The sequence below is a fragment of the Quercus suber genome, unplaced genomic scaffold (genome assembly GCF_002906115.3).
Source record: "Quercus suber isolate HL8 unplaced genomic scaffold, Cork oak 2.0 scaffold_50, whole genome shotgun sequence".
Lineage (NCBI taxonomy): Eukaryota > Viridiplantae > Streptophyta > Magnoliopsida > Fagales > Fagaceae > Quercus > Quercus suber.
Window position 1 is genome coordinate 1,524,292 of NW_027069515.1, and position 8,429 is coordinate 1,532,720.

The following is an 8,429-nucleotide window of genomic DNA, read 5'->3' on the forward strand; positions in this document are numbered from 1 at the left end:
CATAGAATGCCGTAAAGAAAAAGAAAATCCTTGCTGACTAATATGAATATCCCCATCCCATGTGTCCCTTCTTTTAATACGTTCTCTCTTTCCATTTCTGAATGAATTAAAATACGGCCGTTTAATACGCCGTTTTTAATCAGATTCCTATATATTATTGTTTTCTTTCACCTTAAACTTTCCTCTGGAACTTTTGAATTGTGTACCTATAACTTCTTAGAAAGTGTGGCCAACTGTCCCACTCTCCTATATAAACAATAAAGCCCCATTAGATTACAGCATCAGATACAGCCATTACAAACCAGAAAAAAAGCTCTAAAAACCATTTCTATACCTCAATTGCTCACAGAGAGTCTCAGAAACACAAGGCAGCAGCAGAGGAAATGGATAGCAGCAGCAGCAGCAGCAACAACGACAACAATCATTCTAGTCTTCAAGAAGGGTTAGTACCCATTACAAATTTCTTTGATTTTTAGTTTCTGCTTTACATTTTTCTATTTGGCCAAGAGTTCTACACTTCTACTAGCTAGTACTAGTTCAAGTCCATCATGATGTATCATTTATGTACTAGTTTTTCCTTCTGGGGACAAAGTTCGTTTTGCCTTCTCAACTAAACTGGCAATATCTTAGTCATTAATGATAACTTGCCCTTTTTAGTGTTGTAGTACTTAATAAAGCACTGATTATGTGACTTCAATTACTGTCCCCATTGAACTTCTTGTTATATATAGGTGACAGTTTATGAGCGTGTGAGTGTGTTGGACTTCAAGAAATTAGAAGCACTGGTTGATTGAGTATTGATTTCCTGTATATATTTAGAAACTTTTGTTTATGGGTTTTCTCTTGAATTCCAGTAAGTAGGGAACCGGTTCAAATTCATGTAACCCGGGAACCAATTTGACTCAGGTTATTCAGTTATCTGGTTTAACATTCGGATTGCCGTACAACCCGACCCAGACACAAGAACATAATTGTAAATAAATAATATAATTTTTTGGGTAATATATATATATATATATATATGTAAAATAAGCTGCCACATGGCAACACGAGATAACCATAAACTACCACATCGCAGTTTTATTACTATTTGTTTCACTCTTTCTCTCTCGGGGTCTGACCCATTCCTTTTTATTCAGATTTTTGTAATTATTATTATTTTTTTGAAATTCGGGTGTTTAGTTTATGATTGTCAGATTGAAGATTAATCTCTTAATATTCTAAATTGTTGGTAAACCTTTTCTCTTTTATATATTTTTTTTTTGAAATTTATTCTTTTTATTTATTTTGACCTTAGATCTGGGTCATCTTTTGATATTTGCACCTCTGAAAAAGCCCCCATTTTTTTTAATCAAACAAAGCCTCTTCTATTAATACTGATTGACTACTACTTATTATTAGATTATGGAGATTCTTAGGAATTGAAGGCTTGAGTGGTAGTTGATTTTTTTTTTTTCCATTTTTCTGTTTAGATGTATTTAATTCTCATAATTTTTTATATTGTCCATCCACAAAAAGTTAGATTTTATCCCAGACCATTTTCTAGGTTGATTTTTTTTTTTTAAGGGGTTCTTTTTTCTACCAAAAAAAAATTTGAAACTTTTAAAAGAATATTAAAATTAATAAAAATATTTATACATCAGGTAAATACATATATTAATTTAGCTTTCACAAGCTTGTTCGTAACTCTCTGTTTTTTTTCCGTTAAAACATCAATTTTTTATTTCATGGGAGGAGGAGGGAGTGGTTATTTGACCATTGACCATAACACAATGTAAATATGCACACTTTCTCTACACGCTTTTGGGATGTTTATGTAAAAGTGATGTATTCTTTTCTTTTCTTTTCTTTTCTTTTTTGTTGGGATATTCTTGCTCCATTTACCCAATAACCTGAATACATTTTGCATTATTATTATTTTTTTATTATTAAATGTCTATTTAAGAATAATTTATTTAATTTTTTGCTAAAAATATAAAAACTAAATAAAATTAGTAGACAGGTCATGTGAAATCTCAAATAATAGGAAAAATAAATAATAAACTGACTTATAATTAAGATCCAAACTTAAACCGAGATTATATTTGACAATCGATTATAAACTAGTTCCTTGCTTAAATTATTCACTGTTTGCAAATTTCACATTACTTTTTATCTCAACTTTATTTTAAATAATATAAATTTCAACTTTTAAAAAATAAGCTAACTTTTAGCTTTTTATTTTATATTTTTCCAACAAACAACCTAAAATAAATAATTTCTGATTGTAGGACCTACAAAAAATAAATAATTTGTAAGTTTTAGCAAAGTGTGGATGCCAAACGGGCACACGTGTCTGAGCAATTCCAATACTAGCTTAATTTTTACGTTTACCTTCCCCTTTTCTTTTCTTTTTTTGCTAAACATTTTTTTTAATTTATTTATATATGACTTTTATTTACAATAAAGAATTTATTGATAGTAATTTATTTACAATATAAAATGAAAAGCTTTATAGGTGTATAAGTTCCAACGTACTGCCAAAAAAAAAAATTTGAGATCAAACTAATTTAAACTAATAAGAACAAATGCTACACTTGAACTTAGCCAAAAGGCCAAGAAAGGTATTCAAACTAATTTAGGTACATACGTATTATTAGCTTATATTGAAATGCACAACATAGACGTAGTGAATTTACATCATTTAAAATAAAGTTCTTGTTTAGGTCTGTCACTATGAGAGATTTAGGAGACCATAAATTTCAACATCAAATATTAGGAATTTCCTTTTAGTAGTAAGGACTAAAGAGATCAAATTTTTGGATTCTATCTAACTCAAATGATAAATTTTTTAATTGTTAAATAAGAGACCTAAGAATTGAATCTTGTATATACCAAAAACAAATTTATGTTTTGACTTGATGAGAAATGCAATAATTTTAAAGTGAATGCATAAGTTGAAATACTATTGTATTTTTTTATTATTTTAAAAAAGAGATCAAAATGCCTAAAGAAGTTTCAACTTGATATATTCACACACAATTCTACGTTGACGTCGTGATCAAATCCAATCAAGTTGAGAAATCCCGGTCCAACTTATGGCACCTCTACCAATTCAATCCAATTCATAAGATAGGTCATTGTATTGAGGGTGTTTTTTTTTTTTTTTTTTTTTTAAATTTCTTTCTTTCTTTCTTTCCAAGATTACTCGACACTACATGTGATTACCCAACGTATGAGGTTTTAACCATTAATAAGATCTCACTCATGTATGCACAAAAGCATCCAACATTTCATGTTTGGGTAAACAATCCTCTAAGGATTGAGAGTTAATGAAAATATATATAAGTCTTGGGATTTGCTATTTATATGATAGTAGTTAATAGAATAATAAATATCACATCAATTCAGTTCCATGTATCTTACATACTTCAAACACACTAATATATTAATTAGAAGTCTTAAACTCAATGATTAAAACAAATCATCTTAATTGATACGTTATGGTCTTCACAGATAAAATGCTCAATTTTATCACCAAATATGAACCAAAGTTTTTGAGTTTACAAAGTACTTGTAATTTAGATTTTCTGTTTACAAATCTTATCCTCGTAACTAAATCATATATAGTGCATCTCATATAATGTCCAAATATTATTCATGCTAAAGTAATCTCGTGAAATAAAACAACTTTTATTGTTTAATAGAGAATGTCATGTAGACAGGGAAAATTCCTGACCTATCACAAGCTGACATGTCACACTACTAAGTCCACAAAATACGGCCAATTACAAAGCACCGCGTATTGCTGCTAGGTTTTGCTATCATTACTCAGAAAACAACAGAAATTTGCCAAGTGTCATGCAAAAACCAATCACACATCATCGCACGTGTAAGTGATGACATAATCAGCTTCGCACGTGTAAGCGATGACACAATCAGTCCAGCATGTGCAGGCGATAACATAAGCGGACCAATCAAGCTCTGCCACGTGTCACTAATCAAGCGCTGCCACGTGTCACCAATCAAGCTCCGCCACGTGTCACTTACCTACCCCTAAACTCTTATAAATAGAAGCCTTTCTAAGGCATTTGGGAGGAGCTGAGGAGATCTAGAGATCAAGGAGATCAGGAGAGCTGGAGAGAAGGCACCAAGCCATCTGAAGCACTCAGAAGTCCAGAAGCTTTGCTGGAATCAAGTCCTGAAACCTTCAGCAACTTCAAGAACTTCAACCTTCAAATACGAAGAACATTCAAAGCAGAATCATCCAAATTACCTGCCTAGATCTCAAAGTTCACTGGAATCAAGCTCAAAAGCCTCCAGAAACCTCAACAAACCATAAATTGGTGAAGCTCAACGGATCTAAGCTTCTAAAGCCCCGAAGAACTTCTACCACAAACTTTCAAGTATGAAAAACATTCAAAGAGGAATCATCCAAATCATATTCCTAAATCTCAAAGTTCACTGGAATCAAGCTCAAAAGCCTCCAGAAACCTCAACAAATCATAAATCAGCGAAGCTCTACGGATCAAGCCTCTAAAGCACCGAAGAACTTCCACCACAAACCTTCAAAGACGAAGAACGCACCAAGAATACGAAGAACACACGAAGAACACGAAGAACGTGAAGAACAAAGGATTTCTAACAAGCTCATAGCCAGAGATTCATTATAATTCCATTTCAACAATCTTCGATCCATCCTTCAACCAAATTGAAGGATACTTTGTGTTCAAGTGAAAATCACATTACCACAAATCCAATTAACAAATCTTTCAAGGAGATCGAATCAGAGGATCACTCTTTTGTAATTACAGAGAATTGTACCACACAATCATCAATACAAATTCATATTTGTGAAACTATTTTACTTGTTTGACTTATTTCGAACCGAGAAATTTAGTCGTCCACATGTCATACAATTGGGTTTTACATATCTATATGTAGCTCGTAACATGCATTTTTAGTCCACAAACAAATATAGGTGAAAATTTTTCAAGACACATTTCTATGTAACAAGAACTTAAATCTCCATCCAACTAGACAGTAGTTGCCAATTTCGTCACTTGTTGTTCCATCACATTTATAGTTAGCACGGGAGATCCATTGATGCATTAGGAATGAAAAGCCTTTGCCGGACCAACTCAACACCATGTCGAAACCAGTCATGAAAATTGAGGAATTCCTGAGAAGCGAAGTTTGAAACTGATAGAAGAATTCCTTGACAGCATTGTAGAATCCGATGGTATGAGGCATAAAGTAACCACATAAGTATGGATACACATACAATGAAGATGAACCACCCAAAAGGAGGGACAAGGATTAACAACAGCAAATCACAGGCAAAAGCTCCAGAGATGAGACACACAGCCTCGAAGAAATGGCGGTAGCTTTGGTTGGAAGAAGTTGGTAGTGTTGTCACTACCAATGCTAAAATGCAGATACATACGTTTATTATTAAGAGAAACATTGTTGCACCATGTGCGTGGAATATAGAGACACTTTGATACTTCCTGTTAAACTACCGATGTCCCAAAAGCTTAAGCTTTTAGGAATGTGAATTTATCACTTACCATAAGTCTAACACTCCCTCATGTGGCTTAAACTTCCCTTAATAAGTGGGCCAACAAGTGGGAATTTACATTTAATGGAGGTAGAGTAAGCAGAATCGAACTTATGATCTCCTGCTCTGATACCATGTTAAACTACCGATTGTCCAAAAGCTTAAGCTTTTAGAAATGGTGAATTTAATCACTTAACCATAAGTCTAACACTTCCATCCAAGAAGGGTAAGCAAAAATCCGAAGAGAAGGCTGAAAGCAGCAAGAAACCCAGTGAAGAAATGGAGTTCTCGCTCATTCCTATTAAAAAAAAAACATAATTTTGCATCAGTTACATGAAATATACAATTTAAGACAGAATTAAAAGAATATCAGTCACATAACATTAAATTATGTAACATGCCATGTTAGTGTGAAGACAACCTAGATTGTAAATAAAGTAGTATAAGGGTTGTAGAAAATTTGTCATATATTTAAAGATGTCAACTAACTAGTTGGGTAAAATCTTTTGATGGTGTGCCAAAAGACCTATTAAATAATTCTATATAAAAAAAAAAAAAAAACCTAAATAATTGGGGTATAAACAATACATTACAGGACATTTAACTTTAATTTAATCTTATACTCCTAAATAATTGGGATAATTTTACCTTGTATCGTGAATTGAATATATATAATGCTTCTCATGGGAAGAAAACGCTATAAGAAAAAGGATTTTATCTTTAAAATTACAAGCTCTCACAAAGTTATAGATATATGTATACAAAATTTTGTGAATTGATGGGTCAGGTCAGGTCCTCTTTTTTCCCTCAAAACAAAAGAAAAAAAAGGTTAGGTCCCCTTTTCTTTCTTTCTTCTTCTTCAATTTTTTTTTTTTTTTTTTTTGGGTGGAAATTTGGGTAGGTTTGCAGATTTGTTCGGTTGGGTTTATGCTGATTTGTATTGTGGATTTGGGCCGATTTGAGTTGTGGTTGGGTTTGTGTTGATTTGGGGAGTAAAGTTCTGGGTTCATTCTTAATTCAATGGGTTTGTACTTGGGCCGAAGTGTTTGCTAGTTTCGTTCTTGGTTTGCTGGGTTTGATGAGTTCGTACTAGGTTGATGGGTTTGTGTTGGGTTGTGAATTGTGAGTGTGACCATTTGATAAAAAATAAAGAAATACTGAAAAAATATATATTTTACTATAGAGAAAGAGAGTTTGTTGAGGGTGTATTTAAAAAGAATGAAAGATAAAAGAGAAAAGTTAAATGTCACAAGAATATTAATTTATGAAATATTTTCAGGAATTTTTTATGGAAACAAAAAAAAATTAAGTTTTTTTTTTAATTTTTTATAACTTTTTATATTTTTCATAAAAATAATGTCAAAACTTTCATAAAATAGTTTATTTACAATTTTTCTAAGCACATGATTTAAGAAGACCCAAAATAAAAAATAGAAAAATGACTTTATAGACTGGTCTATGCTATTGATAATATTAATATAAGAAATTATATATATATATATATATATTTTTTTTTTTACCTACGCTACAGCGGCTACCCACACACCATACGTGGCACCTTAAGTCCTAATCCTAATATTTTTTTAATTTCCCATATCTCATTCTCAAGCCTAAATATGTAAATTGCAATCATTTTATATATAAAAAAATGAATTTAAATAGTTGAATAAAATCCAATTTTTTTAATCTTGGAAAGAAAGAAAGAAAGAAATTTAAAAAAAAAAAAAAAAAAAAAACACCCTCAATACAATGACCTATCTTATGAATTGGATTGAATTGGTAGAGGTGCCATAAGTTGGACCGGGATTTCTCAACTTGATTGGATTTGATCACGACGTCAACGTAGAATTGTGTGTGAATATATCAAGTTGAAACTTCTTTAGGCATTTTGATCTCTTTTTTAAAATAATAAAAAAATACAATAGTATTTCAACTTATGCATTCACTTTAAAATTATTGCATTTCTCATCAAGTCAAAACATAAATTTGTTTTTGGTATATACAAGATTCAATTCTTAGGTCTCTTATTTAACAATTAAAAAATTTATCATTTGAGTTAGATAGAATCCAAAAATTTGATCTCTTTAGTCCTTACTACTAAAAGGAAATTCCTAATATTTGATGTTGAAATTTATGGTCTCCTAAATCTCTCATAGTGACAGACCTAAACAAGAACTTTATTTTAAATGATGTAAATTCACTACGTCTATGTTGTGCATTTCAATATAAGCTAATAATACGTATGTACCTAAATTAGTTTGAATACCTTTCTTGGCCTTTTGGCTAAGTTCAAGTGTAGCATTTGTTCTTATTAGTTTAAATTAGTTTGATCTCAAATTTTTTTTTTTGGCAGTACGTTGGAACTTATACACCTATAAAGCTTTTCATTTTATATTGTAAATAAATTACTATCAATAAATTCTTTATTGTAAATAAAAGTCATATATAAATAAATTAAAAAAAATGTTTAGCAAAAAAAGAAAAGAAAAGGGGAAGGTAAACGTAAAAATTAAGCTAGTATTGGAATTGCTCAGACACGTGTGCCCGTTTGGCATCCACACTTTGCTAAAACTTACAAATTATTTATTTTTTGTAGGTCCTACAATCAGAAATTATTTATTTTAGGTTGTTTGTTGGAAAAATATAAAATAAAAAGCTAAAAGTTAGCTTATTTTTTAAAAGTTGAAATTTATATTATTTAAAATAAAGTTGAGATAAAAAGTAATGTGAAATTTGCAAACAGTGAATAATTTAAGCAAGGAACTAGTTTATAATCGATTGTCAAATATAATCTCGGTTTAAGTTTGGATCTTAATTATAAGTCAGTTTATTATTTATTTTTCCTATTATTTGAGATTTCACATGACCTGTCTACTAATTTTATTTAGTT

The 8,429-nt window shown here is 30.8% G+C and overlaps 2 pseudogenes; one reads left to right on the plus strand and one right to left on the minus strand.

The window, feature by feature from the left end:
• Window positions 1-2,494: 2,494 nt before the first annotated feature.
• On the minus strand, window positions 2,495-2,607 carry LOC112022582 (U2 spliceosomal RNA; annotated as a pseudogene).
• Window positions 2,608-7,801: 5,194 nt separating this feature from the next.
• LOC136066893 (U2 spliceosomal RNA) lies at window positions 7,802-7,914 on the plus strand (annotated as a pseudogene).
• The last annotated feature ends 515 nt before the right edge of the window (window positions 7,915-8,429 follow it).